Below are 15,274 nucleotides of genomic sequence, written 5' to 3'. Positions count from 1 at the left end.
GTCTCTGTAAATCTGCCTTTAAAATAAACAAAATAATCTTTTCTTTCAAAAAGTAGATAAAATAATGCAGAAAACATGCATGATTACTAGCAGTGAGGGAAAAAATATCCCTTGCATGATGTATCCATTTGTCTATTTCACGCTCAAGCATCCCTTTTTGGCTCAGGATTACAAATTATCTTAATCTTTATGGATATTTTAAATGTTTCCACTGTATTCAAATGGATGTTTTATACTGCAAAATGTTACATCAGTCCCCCCCCACCACATACACATACAAATTATATTAATGCAAAATCAGCTTTTTCAAGGGCCAAACTCTGGAACCAGAGAATGCTTACTTATATGCAAAAAAGTTTCATTCCTCAGCCCCAAATCTCTTGCCCTGATCAGTGGGAAGGAGCTATAGCAGTCATTGCCTCATTCTCTCAAAACTGAGGAACAAACCAACAACAGAAAAGGGGGATTGATAACAACTCTCCCTCTGTCAAGTTTCTTCCATTTGCCCCAAACTCAAAAACCTGCTGTAATATTTCCTCAATTTTTTTCTAATTGTTCCCTTCCCTGTGCTTTTATAAGGGGTCTGATGATAATCAAGTTCCTGTTTTCTTTGGAGAGCTGCATAGGACATGGTTGTACAGCAAGACAGAGCTGAGAACTGCAACTCTTTAGACATGGGCACACAAAGAACCAGGGAACAGAGTGTGACTGGAGCTTAAACAAGAGCCTTTTCAAGAGTGAGGGTCCCATTGAATAAAGAACAGGATCCTATGTTATTATAAGTTACCATCTGTGACCTGATTCTAAATCTTTCTAGTTAGAATTTGACCTTCCAGCATTTCCTACCTAATCAATTTGTTGCCTGATCAGAGAGGCAGATTTGAGTCATAGCTGTTGTCCTCCTTGCTGGCTAGTGCATAAGCTCTTTCTCCTTCAAGCATTGGTGTCACAGGTTGGTCTCTGTGCATATGGGGCAGCAAAGCTCATTTGCTAAGACTACTTCAGTATTCAATGACGCAGACTGATGAACCTGAAAAGGACTTGAAGAGGTTGGTCTAAGTCCTGTGATTTTAAAATCATAGGCATTTTTACATGAAATTGAAATGAAGAGGATGTTTTAAGCCAAGAAAATTGGAATATTCTTTGGATGTAGAGACAGTAAAGTGAATGCCAATCCTATTAAGAGCTGTTACAGTAGAGAAGAGGGGCTTGATGCCAGATCAGAGTTTGAAGAGTGATGGATAATGAGTGAATACATCAATTAAACATAAACATAAATTTACAAAATATGTAATCTTTAAGCTCTTGAGAAAATCTTCTTAGTACTTACCTGCTTTGGAGAAATGACATCCAAACTGGATACATGAATGCTAATCTAGATTTGTATTTCCAACTTAGTATTTTGTAATCGTTTTCCTTGAAATTTGCTTATGTTTATGCTTTAAGACTCTCATAACTTGCAATATCACATGCTAGAATGTTTAATCTGTGGATTTGAATTCCCAAGTCCCAGATATATCACAGACTAGCTATAGAAACTTAAGTAAGCTTCTTACCCTCTCTAAACCCTTATTATCTCATTATAAAACATCAATAATGAAATCTCTCTCAGAAAAGTACTTGAGAATTAAATGAGATTTAACATGTAAAGTTCCATTAAAATGGACACAGAAACTGCATAGTACTTGATAGCCACTGTCAATAAAAAAAAAATCCTTTACACTGTCTCCTTTTCCTTTAATATCAACACGTTTGTATGTGTTCTTCTTCTCCTTCGATTGTGTCTTAACCAGCCTTTCATCAGTTCATCTTCCACACTGCTACCATGACAAAGTTTCTGAAAGGAATGTATGATCACATCGCTGCCTTGTTTAAAGGTCTTAAAAGTTGTTTTTTGTTTGTTTGTTTTTGTTTGTTTGTTTGTTTTTTGACAGGCAGAGTGGACAGTGAGAGAGACAGAGAGAAAGGTCTTCCTTTACTGTTGGTTCACCCTTCAATGGCCACTGCAGCCAGAGCACTGTGGCCGGCGCACCGCGCTGATCCGAAGCCAGGAGCCAGGTACTTATCCTGGTCTCCCATGGGGTGCAGGGCCCAAGCACTTGGGCTATCCTCCACTGCACTCCCTGGCCACAGCAGAGAGCTGGCCTGGAAGAGGGGCAACCGGGACAGAATCCGGTGCCCTGACCGGGACTAGAACCCGGTGTGCCTGTGCCGCAAGGTAGAGGATTAGCCTAGTGAGCCGCGGCGCCGGCTTAAAAGTATTTTAATAATCCCACTCGTAACTACCAAAATAGAGTTCAAGTTTCTTAGATTAACACCTATGATGTATCATGTCCTAATGTTTGTCCTAATGATTTAGCCCTACATCCTGCAATTGTCACATAGACACTTTTAATCAACCTAAAAAAAAAAAAAATGGTCCTTTCCTCAAACACACAGACTTTAAGCCTTTGCTGTTCTTCAGGTTGTTGCCACTATTCAGACATCTTAATCTCTCACCAAAATCAAACCTCTTTGTAAAAAAATTCCTTTAACATCCACCTGATTGATAACTATTTTTTTCAGTGCTCCACCAAAATCCCATGCATTTTTCTTTCTTGTGTGGGTGTTTGCAACTCAGACATTAGAGCTAGACCGCCTGGCTTCATATTCTATCTCTGACATTTATTGTTTGTCTTTAAACTCATTACTCTATGTAATTCAGTGTTCTCAACTACAAAATGGAGGTCATAATAAAAAATATTTGTAGACTGTAACCAGGAATAAGTGAGTTAATATATGTAAAGTGCTTAGCATTTAATAAATCTTAGCTCTGAAAACAATTTGACAGCTGTGACCCCTTAACACAGTGATAACCCATTCCACTGTACTAGATGCTCCTGGATGTACTATATGCTTCCTTTTGCTTGTGTTAAAGTTCCAATATTTAACGATTGTTCAAATGACCATTGAAGCTCAGTATTTATTGATTAGTGAAATGAATGGGTATACTAAAGAATAAATTTTACTATATTACATTAGAGGACTGGAAAGTATGAACCTAGGAATAGTTAGGCCTCCAAGGAACACCTCTTAACTGCATGCTAATAAATTAAGACAAAGCAACTCTTTTGAGCTGTGTTCCATTTTTCTATCCCATCATTCACTATTTGCTGAGAAAATTAACAATTATAAATTCTAGTTAGATATAGTTCTTGAAGAGAAAAAAGGAATATTCCTTGATGACATACACATTATGTTGTGTGTGTGTGTGTGTGTGTGTGTGTATGCTACAGGAATATTTTTTAAAATGGGACTCCAATATAAACTACATATATAATTTCAGTTAAAATTTAATTTTCATTTTTAAAAGAGATTCTATTTTTAAATTTTATAGCTGGGCTTTCATTAAATATTCAGGTATTATAATGTGATTAATCCAAAGTATTGTATACTCTAGTCACTAAAAGTGGCATATTTACTGAATAAATAAAAAATAGATTCAAAACCATCCCAATGTGCTTTGCTTACTTATTGTACATAATATGAATAAAGCTGACCAGTTCAGAAAGCACTTCTTATTTTTTAATGAATCTACTTGTACAACCTCTCATTTTACCTGATCAGTTCTTTGGAATCTGAATTACTTGCTTTAAAAATGACCAAAATGATTTGTTGTAAGCGACTACCTTTAAAGATTTACTTTTCAAAAAACAAAATAAACTGATTACTGGGTAACAGCAAATTATGTTTCTGATTCAGATAGCTTCAAATTGTTAAGCACATGTAATTAGACCAAAAATAACTTACCTATGTGAAGTATGGTAGAAAATTCTCAATCCCTCCATTATAATGTTTTCTTGTCATCCAGAAAATTATGCAAAGCATAAATGCACTTGCAAAGCTTTTTAAATTTGGGTAAAAAGGAGTAAAACGTGATGCACAAAGCCCAAATAGTAAAGTTACAAAAAAGAGCAATTATTTATTAATATACGATCTCAGTCTATATATTCTTTATGGAGATTCTTTTTCCCCAAATATGTTTTTCTATCACAGATCTGATTACGACCTTATTGAAATGAACCTAAACATCTGAACACATGGAGAATATTCTTGACCTCATTACCATGTCCATAATCAAGACGTGGTGTTTTTCCTTAGTCTTCCTTAAGGCTTTTAATAATCTATCAACTTGATTCTCTATCACTTGCTTCATGTACCTTTGATGGCCTTACACTCACCTTTCAGTATTGATGTCGGACATTTCTGGTCTTGACTTCATTTTCCCACAACTGACTCACCCGACACCTTAGAATTGTGCATGCTGTGGCCATTCACACAGCAATGAGTAAGAACTCCCATCTGAGGAATATAAATTAGATTATTTATAAAGAAAAGAAATGGAGACTGAACCTGCATACATTTGAAAAATACTGACTTAACACGTTAATATCAAAAGGCAATATTAGATTTTAATATTCAGTGTAAGTAGAAAAATGTAAATCTTAGAAAATAACTTTGCAGGGGTTTGAAAATGTGGGAATTATCCTCATAGACTTGAAGTATGAAAAAAATTAATCCCACATATTTATTCATTACATGCAAAAGTTGAGCAAAGAAAATATTAAGACTGAATGATTAGGTATAAAAGCATTTTAAGAAGCAGCATCCCAATCAATGGTTCAGCTGTGCTGAGCAGAGCAAGCTAAACCTAGTTTTTTTGTGTGTACTTTTAGTCAAGTTATTTTGCATAATTACCACCAAATGTTTAATATTCCTGAACAGGAACAGATAAATAATCATGTATTTTATTTCAGAGATTTCTTCATGTAAATTAACAGTTGTTTACAAAAAGAGGAACATGAGCTATTTAAACTAAAAGTGTGGATATCAGTAACATAAAAAACTTTGCTTTAAAATATGAAATTCTTAAATAGTATGTGTATTGTGAAAAAAAAGCCATCCTGGGTCCATTTTTTTAAAATATGAATGCTTAAAATTATTTTATTTGTAAGTAAGACATTTACTATTCCTGTCTGCATTTTTCTCCTGAGAAAAACTGCATTATCTCATTACAACATTTGGAACTGCACTCAAGCATAATTTGGAAGAACGTAGTCTAAATATGTCACATGCACCTATAACTAGGTAAGTACTGATACAAAACCTGAGTTAGACAATGTGATATTTAAACATCTTTGTAACTGATTCCCATAATAGGATGATGTTTGTGCTAATGACACAGTTATCATATTAAGCATATGTACTATTTCTAATTCAAAATCACCTGCGATTTTGATGAAGTCATCAAAGAGACATCGCAACTCTCCATTGTTCTTGAACCTAATGGTTTAATTTATAGGCCAAGAGAGGAACTCTGAGAATAAAGAACAAGGAGACATATACATGATTATAGTACTGAAATGGAAAAGCAGTGACTACTTCAGAGGATGCAACTCAATGAAATAATAACTTCAACTATATCCAATCTCATGTAAAAATTTAGTTTGGACAATCTGGAACATGCCTTGCTGAGAATGGATTATGACATAGTAAACTCAGTTCTTGGACTAACGCAGGTTCTGCCACCAACCCTGGTATTACAGAAACATTACTAAATGCCAGTGAGTTTCAGTTTCTTTCATCTGCTAATTGAGGATAAATCTGCAAGATGATTATGGGCAAATACTAATATGAAAATATTCAGCATATATGTACAAAGATGGCATTTTCTATGGTTTGAATGCTTTATATAAAGCTCATGCTGAAACTTAATTGCCACTTTAAAAGTATTAAGAGGTGGGACGACAATGAGTGTTTAGGCCACAAGGATTCCACCCTCATGGTTAGGATTGGTATAACTATAAAAGGATGAATTTGTCCCCTTAGTGGTCTCTCCAAACCTCCTTCTGCCCCCTGTTTCTCACCATAGGATGATGCAGCAAGAAAATTATCAACATATGTTGACCCCTTTATCAAAGTCTTCACAGCCTCCAGATCTGAAAGAAATGAATTTTTCGTCATTATAAATTACCCAGATCATGTAATCTGTTAAGCGGCACAAAACAAAGACAACGTTTCTTAGCTGGCATTCCTTACCAACAGGCTCCCAGACATAAATACAGGACCTTGGGCACATTTTCCCTTGCCATACCCTCCCTGTAAACAGCTTTCAAAGGAGATTCCATCTCTATGGCAAACAGTCGACGTCTATACACGGAATTGATTTCATTGAGATTCCAATTCCATGGGAAATATTTAGCTCTATTAATTCATGGTAATTTTATTACTTCTGTGTTAAGAGTGAGTGTCTTAGAATTCTACCTTCTAGAAACATCCACCATGTAAGTACACCCGTACATATGCAGAGCTGTGTTTCTCCCAGCTCCTCCATGAATCATGTAAATTTTGAGGTGGGAAATGGAGTTATACATAATGCACTCATGAGAACAAGAGCATCCATTCTTCTTGTCTCTGTCTCAACTGAAATGTAGCTCTTCTCCATCCAGTCCATATTATTCTCATCACCTTTCCTGGACCAGCTCATGGCCCCATGCCTGGTTATAACTGCCAACGCCACACACACAATTATGAATCCTTGCTTCAGATTTCTTTGTTATTTTCCCATCTGAATCCTGGAAGTCATGACTTTTTGAGATTTTCAAACTTTGATCTAACTGAGAATCTCTTTGAACTTTTGCTATTCTCACCACAGGTACCATTTTGGGCTGTGTGTTTTCTATATTACACCATGGGTAGCCAAGTAATTATTTATGTCTTCTCCTATCTAGTAGCTATCAAACATTCTTTTGAATAAAACTTCAGTCAAGCTCCTCTGAGTCCTCTGCTTAACTGGGTTTGAATTTATATTTCCTTCTTTGCTCTATAGAATCCAATTTTAGTAGTAAACCTTTTAAGTTAGTATTGGAAAAATATCCCCATGCTTGTTATCTGACCACCATGAATATTCTGTCACCCTTACCGGCCTTCAGTAATTATCCTATCAGTTGGCTTAGTCAGAAGTCCCCTTCAGCTGATGTTTCCCAGGTAATTTTCTATCCACTGATGTCTACCTTGCTCCGTGGTTGTAAATATCTCCTTATGCAAGTCAGGGTTGAATATAATCTCTCTTCCCAAATCAAGAACCCACAGCAGTCATCACTGTAACTATCACTCCTTTGAATAACTTCTGCCTTATCATCTTTAACAAGCATGTGGATACTTTTTTTTGCTTTTCAACAGGTTTGTGTCATCTCCATTCTTTAGGGATTGTTTTTAAAATCAGTAAATTGAGTGCTTCCCAGAGACTACTACTTGTATTGTCTAATTATATTCTTTTTATAATAACTTTTCTCATACATTAATCAGTTTAAACGTCACTTTCCTAGTCTATTATATCAATTTGTGGCTCAAATTCCAACAGGCTTTGGATCTTGATAATTAGATAGAAGCTTCCGGCAGTTAAGACAGAAAAAGAAGTAAAATCTGTGTCTCAGTAAGTTCATTGCAAAATAAACAACTTTGAAACTCTCTTTTTAAAATATTGCCTCTACTATGGTATACAGACTTCCAGAAGTAAAGAATTTGTACTGTTTTTATTCTGTTTTACACTGATCATTGCTCCCTTGAGAATCTGACTCCTAAAATAACCCTCTGACTGCTTCAGGAGGTGATCCCATGGGAAAGGAATAGAAAATCATGGTTTCAGTGAAAAAAACTTTGCCAGCACACTCGCCACTGCCAAAGATGTTATACCAGACTCAAACGTCCAGGTACTTAAACATTCACCTCAAAGAAGCTTTATGCCTCATTCTGCCCACAAAGTTGCTCCAATTTTTCTAACTACTTTATATGTCCAAATCCAAACTGTCCTAGATTCAGTCCTACTTCTGCCTCTTCGATAACTCACTTTAGTCAAAATATTTTCTTCCTCACTAGAAATTAATAAAGCATTATATTTATATAATTGTCACTAATTAGGACAATTTTCATTCATATTGAATTTTTATATGTGGTTGCTTTGTAATATTGTGTTAAGTTACCTAAATATGAGGGAACTTCCAAAGTTCATGGGAATTTGGCATTATCTTTTAATTACATTTTCCATTAACTTTTTGAAGCTATTTATCTATTAAATGTGTGTAGTTGGGGGTCGACACTATGGCATAGTAGGCTAAACCTCCAGCATCCTGTATGGGCATCAGTTGATGTCCCGCTCTCCTCTTCTGATCCAGCTTTCTGGTATGGCCTGGGGAAGCAGTAGAAGATAACTCAAGAACTTGGGCCCCTGCATCCAAATGGGAGACCTGTAAAAAGCTCCTGCTTCCTGTCTTTCAGATTGCCTCAGCTCCGGTTGTTGAGGCCATTGAGGGAGTGAACCAGTCGATGGAAGACCTTTCTTTTTGTCTCTCCCTCTGTCTGTAACTCTACTTCTCAAATAAATGAATAAAATCTTTAAAAAAATGTGTGAGAGTCCCTTCTTTACCAGAATTGATTAGTTTTTTTTAAGATTTATTTATTTATTTGAAAGGCAGAGCTACAGAGAGCGATCTTCCAACCACTGGTTCACTCTCTAAATGGACACAACAGCTGGCACTGGGCCAATCCAAAGCTAGGAACCAGGAGCCTCATCCAGGTCTTCCATGTAGGTGCAGAGATCCAAGTACTTGGCCATCTTCCACTGCTTTTCCAGGTGAGTAGCAGGGAGCTGGATAGGAAATGGAACAGCCAGGACTCAACCTGGTGCCCATATGGGATGCTGGCAGCCCAGGTAGCAGCCTTATCCGCTATGCCACAGTGTCAGTCCTAGTTAGCTTGTTTTAAGAAAAGACTGAATCAAAAGAAGTAATGCATATGATTGTATCTAAATGATAGATTGCATCAAACCATTTATCATTTCCCAGAGACTATCAGAACATCTAACACCTGTATCAGTTTCCTAAGACAACCATGACATAGTGCTACACATTGAATGCTTCAAATAATAGAAATGTGTTCACTCACGATTGTGGAGGTTCAAAGTCCAAAATCAAGGCAGGGCCATGATTCCTCTATAGCATATGCAGAGAAATACTTCCTTGCCTCCTCCTCACTGGATTTTTATGGTAGCTGTTAAAGCTTGGTATTCCCTGGACTCCCAGTGGTACCACACCAATCTTTTCCTCTGTGGTCACATGGCATTCTCCATTGTGTTTCTTTTTTTTCCCATGGCTGTTCTCCTCACTGAATGTGTCTACGTCCAAATTTCCCTCCTCTTAAAAGGAGATTAGTCATTTTGGAATAAGGCTCATCCTAAAGACCTTGATTTAATTTGGTAGCATCTGAAAAGACATTATTTCCAAATAAAGTCACCTGACAGGTGTGACAGCTTAGCACTTCAACATATTTTGGGGGGAAATTCACAATTCAATTTATAAGAACAACTAATAAAATATGCATATAGTGGGTAATTGAATAATGGAGAATATCCTACACATGAAATCTTTTCATAATTTAACAGTACCTTTGTACAAGCAAATTGATCAACATTTAGCAGCATCATAAAGTTGATCCCTACCGTTCATCATTTGAATTCAAGTACGTCTGCTATGTCACTGCCTACTTCCCTCTTTTCCCTGAACAGTCCTTCATTTTTATTTTAAAAGCTTTTGATCTGAAACTGATTGCTACTGTGACTTTCCTGTTAATGGGCTAAGCCAAGTCCATTTAATCAGTAATGGAATTGCAGCAATTAATCTATTTTATTACAAATCACTGAGAAAAATCAAGCCCAAAAGAAATAAAAAATGATGTTGTGCCATACATTCACTTTTCTCTTTTAACCTACAACCTCGGGTCAGCTGTTCAATTTCACTGCAAATAAATTTAAGATAATTCACATTTATCAACCTTATACTGTACCTGTTATTAGACACAATGGGATTTGCCACTGTATTGAAATCAAAATACTAAAGGTGCAACTGTGAAAACTGAAGCAGCACTCTATCACATATATGGTATATGTGATTATTGATAATGATATATAATTCAAGGGTAAGTCATTAATATTGTGGTCAAAATAGCATGTGATTTTTGATCTCAATCAATATTACTTACAACTGAAGAGTGAGTGATTAGAATATTATTGTGCTCCTACTGGAAAATGCTAAACTCCCACCATATTAAATTTTATACAATTGTATCACTTTTATAGGCACTGTTTTTATAACATCATTCAAAATGCTTTATAGCCACTGCAAGATATCCATAATGGCACTTACATCAAAGTAATGCATGAGAAAGCTGCACAGATATAATATTGTATATAAAAAATTTTGGAAGCATTTCCATCTGCCAGTGTAATATAAACCTTAAGAAAACATCCACAAATAGAGGGTTCATGGATTTTCACATTAACACTGTACCTTAGTGAGAAAATGTATTACTAAGAAGAATTATACATAAATATACTTCACAAACCTATGATTTTTTCATGCAGTACAAAGCAGTAACCAAATGTTTCTAAATATTTGATTTCACTGCATTAAATACAGATTGCTATTCACCATTATAAAATATGAAACTCTTATGATAATAGCAACTTGTATTTTTTGGTTGTGTGAAATGGTTTTCCTTGTTCTGCTCATCCTCATCTTTGGCTTTATCTGCCCCTATTCTGGGTCTCTCACCTATTGGCACAGTAACTCCATACCTACTTTGTATATAGTTATCATATATTCAAGTCTTCTTTCATCAATGTGACCCACTGGCATTTTTTATCTAGTAGAGTAAATGGATCACTGAAATTCAACCTGAATGCATAGACTTTTTTGTTTATTATTTATTAAGCCTCTGTTCAAAATGTGGCTTAGATGTTAGTACCAACTTTTAATTTTTTAAATTTTCATTTTATTTTGAGAGAGAGAAAGAGAGACAGACAGACAGATACAAATATTCTGTCCCATAATTTACCTACCAAATACCCACAATATCCAGGGTTTGGTCAGGTCAGAGCCCAGAGTTTAGATCTCAACATGGGTCTGCTGAGTGGGTGGCAAGAGCCCAATTAATTGAGTTATTATTTTCTGCCTGGCAGGGTGTACAGCAGCAAGAAAATTGGTAGGAAACAAAATAGTCAGGACTAGAACCAGGCACATTGATAATGGACTTGAGCATCCCAAGCAAAAACCTAACCACTAGGCCAAATGCCTGCCCTATTTACTAACATTTAACATCAGAAAGCTATGGGTTAAGACATATAAGGCTATCAACAAAATGCTAGCATACAATAATGAACAAATGTCATCCCTTCTCTACCATGTCTATTCCAAAGACCATTTCAAAGAATATCATCTATATCTTATGGGCAAAGGATTTCAGCAGGCATTTTTCAAAAGAGGAAATTCAAATGAACTTTAGACATATGAAAAAATGATCACTAGCCATCAGGGAAATGCAAATCAAAACTACAATGAGGTTTCACCACATTCTACTCAGAATGGCTCTCATACAGAAATAAATAAACAATAAATGCTGATGAGGATGTGGGGAAAATGTGCCCTAATCCACTGTTGGTGGGAATGTGAACTGGTGCAGCTATTGTAGAAAATAGTATGGAGGTAACTCAGAACCCAGACATCCCACTACCTGGAATATACACAAAGGAAATGAAATCAGTATATGAAACAGTTATCTGTACCCATATGCTTATATTAGCTTAATGCACAATAGCTAAGATATGGAATTAAACCAGATTTCCATCAACTGATGAATGGATAAAGTAATTATGGCATTTATACGTGGTCACACAATGGATTGCACAGTTCCTTTGTGTGGTTCTTGCGGCAGCACGGACAAATATAGTACCCACTGGAGCCAGCACTCAGGTACTGGTCTCCTTTAAGGAGAAGAGTTAAGCATGAGACAATGCAAACAGAACAGGAAAAACCTCCCATCTGATAAAAATAAAAAAAAAGAGGAAATCAATCACGCTCAAACCGGGTGTCACCTTGGACACTCCCTTCTCATCAGGAACACTACAGGCTAGAAGAGAATGGTGATATATATATTCCAAGTCTTAGAGAAATAAATTGTCAACACAGAATACTGTACTCTGCAAAGCTCTAATTTATGAATGAAGGTGAAATAAAGACCTTCAATAACAAACAGAAATTGAAAGAATTAGTTACCAGCAATCCAGCCTTACAAAAGATGCTTAAGGATGTGCTACACAAGAAACATAGAAACATGATCATCACTATGAAAGAAGATGAAGGCAGAAAATCTTCCACTAGAAATTCAAAGGAAATCCAAAGGAAACAATAGGAATATATATGGGAAAATGGCAGGGCCAAGTCATTACTTATCAATAGTCACTTTGAATGTAAATGGCCTCAAATGTCCAGTTAAAAGATACAGACTTGCAGGATGGATTAAAAACAAAACTCATTTATTTGCTGCCTACAAGAAACACATCTCACCAACAAAGATACCCACAGACTGAAAGTGAAATGATGAAAAGGATAATTCATGCTAACAGAAACCAAAAAAGAACTGGCATAGCCATCCTAATATCAGACAAAATATACTTTAACACAAAAACTGTTAAAGAAGGACACCATTAATGATTAAGGGTTCAATTCTACAGGAATATGTGAGTATTATAAACATGTGCACCTAATTACAGGGCACTGGTTTATTTAAAAGATATGTTAAGGGACTTAAAGGGAGACATAGACTCCAATACAATAGTAATGTGGGACCTCAATATGCCACTTTCAGCATTGGACAAATCAACCAGAAAGAAACAACAGAGTTAATCAAGAATATAGACCAAACGGATCTAACAGATATCTACAGAACTTTCCAACCTACAGTTGCAGAATACACCTTCTTCTCAACAATGCATGGAATTACTCTAGGATTAACCACATGCTAGGCCATAAAGCAAGTCACACCAAATTCTAAAAAATTGAAATCGTGCCATGCTGCTTCTCAGACAACAATGCAGTGAAATTGGAAATTGACAACTCAGGAATCTCTAGAATATATGCAAACACATGGAGAGAGACTGAACAACATGCTCCTGAATGAAAAGTGGGTCATAGAAGAAATCAAAAGAGAAATCAGAAAATTTCTAGAAACAAATGGAGATGACAATACAATATATGAAAACTTAGGGTATACAGCAAAAGCAATGTTTAGGGAAAGTTTATTGCACTGGTTCCTACATCAAGAAATTTGAAAGGAACCAAATAAATGAGCTATCAGTACGTCCCAAGAACAAGAAAAACAGAAAACAAAATGCAAAACTAGTAGGTGAAAAGAAATAATTAAAACTAGAGAATAAACAAGATTGAAACTAAAAAAGCTATATAAAAGATCAGCAAAATGAAGTGCTGTTTTTTTGGAAAAAATAAAATTGACACACGATTGGCCCAACTCACTAAAAAAAAGGAGAAGACCCAAAATAAATAAAATTAGAGATAAAAAGAAATGTAATAACATATACCACGGAAATAAAAAGAGTCATCAGGAATTACTACATAGAGCTATATGCCAACAGACTGGGAAACCCAGAGGAAAGGGATAGATTCTTGGACATATACAACCTATCTATATTGAGCCATGAAGACATAGAAAACCAAAACAGGTCTGTAATCAAGATGGAAACTGATTCATTAATAAATAGCCTCCCAACAACAACAACAAACAGGCCTGGATGGCTTCACAGCTGAATTCTACCAGACTTTTACAGAGTAACTAACTCCAATTCTTCTCAGCTATTCCAAACAATTGCAAGGGAAGGGGAAATCTTCCCAAATTCTTTCTATGTAGCAAGCATCACTTGGATTCCTAAACTTGAAAAAGATACAACAGAGAAAGAGAACTACAGATCAATTTCCTTGATGAACATATATTCAAAAACCCTCAAAATTCTAGCTGATTGAATCCAACAACACTTCGAAAAGATCATTCACATGGACCAAGTGGGATTTATCTCTGGTATGCAGGGATGGCTCAACATTCACAAATCAATGTGATACATCACATTAACTAATTTAAGTGGAAAAAACATATGACTATCTCAATAAATGCAGTGAAAACATTTTATAAAATAGAACACCCTTTCATGATGAAAACCTTAAGAAAATTGGGTATAGAGGGAACATTCCTCAACACAATCAAGGTAATTTATGACAAACCCATGGCCAACTTCCTATTGAATGGTGAAAAGTTGGAAGTATTTCCACTGAGATCTGGAACCAGACAAGTGTGCCCACTCTCACCATTGCTATTCAATATAGCCCTGGAAGCTTTAGCCAGAGATATTGGGCAATAAAAAGAAATCAAAGTATACAAATTGGGAAGGAGGAAGTCAAATTATCCCTGTTTTGTAGATGTCATGATTCTATATATAGGGGATCCAAAAGACTCCACTAAAAGGCTATTGGAACTCATAGAAGAGTTTGGTAAAGTAGCAAGATACAAAATCAATACATAAAATCAGTGGCCTCTGTACACACAGACAGTGCTATGGTTGAGAAAGAACTTCTAAGATCAATCCCATTCCCAATAGTTACAAAAAACTCAAATATCTTGGAACAAATTTAACCAAGGATGTCAAATATCTCTACAGTGAAAATTACAAAATGTTAAAGAAATAATAGAAGATATAAAAAAGGTAAAATCTTCCATGTTCATGGATTGAAAGAATCAAATCATCAAATGCCCATACTTCTGAAAGCAATTTACAGATGCAATGTGATACCAATCAAAATACCAAAGACATTCTTCTCAGATCTAGAAAACACAGGAGACCCCAAATAACTAAATCAGTCTTACATTTACACTACAAAATCAAAGCTGGAGGCATCACAATACCATATTTCAAGACATACTACCAGGCTGTTATAATTTTAACTGCCTGGTAGTAATACAAAAGAAAAAAAAAAAAAGATGACTAAACCAATGGAACAGAATAGAAATGCCTGAGTGAATACAGGCATCTACAACCAGCTTATATTTGACCAAGGAGCTAAAACCAATCCCTGAATAATGACAGTCTCTACAACAAATGGTGCTGAGAAAACTGGTCACATTCATAAGTATAAAACAGGAACCCTACCTCACACCTTAAACAAAAATCCATTCAAAATGGATTAAAGACATAAATTCATGACCCAATATCTTTAAATTATTAGAGAACATTTGGAAAGCCCTGCAAGGCATTTGCACAGGCAGAGTTCTTGGAAAAGACCCCAGAGGCACAGGCAATCAATGTCAAAATTGACAAATGGGATTACATCAAATTGAG

General features: G+C 35.7%; 1 long non-coding RNA gene across 1 annotated transcript in view; it reads right to left on the bottom strand.

Annotated features, from left to right (window-relative positions):
• The window catches only part of LOC103348337 (uncharacterized), a 69,131-nt gene extending 62,400 nt beyond the window's left edge, over positions 1 to 6,731 (bottom strand). The window contains exons 1-4 of the long non-coding RNA XR_011379793.1: positions 6,079 to 6,731; positions 5,907 to 5,978; positions 5,267 to 5,356; positions 4,221 to 4,341 (exon numbers count right to left, since the gene is read on the bottom strand). This is a non-coding gene — a long non-coding RNA (uncharacterized lncRNA). The remainder of the gene's footprint in view (positions 1 to 4,220; positions 4,342 to 5,266; positions 5,357 to 5,906; positions 5,979 to 6,078) is intronic.
• Positions 6,732 to 15,274: the final 8,543 nt, after the last annotated feature.

Source organism: Oryctolagus cuniculus, chromosome 11, assembly GCF_964237555.1.
Source record: "Oryctolagus cuniculus chromosome 11, mOryCun1.1, whole genome shotgun sequence".
NCBI classification, from domain to species: Eukaryota; Metazoa; Chordata; class Mammalia; order Lagomorpha; family Leporidae; genus Oryctolagus; species Oryctolagus cuniculus.
This window is presented reverse-complemented; position numbering and strand designations above follow the sequence as displayed.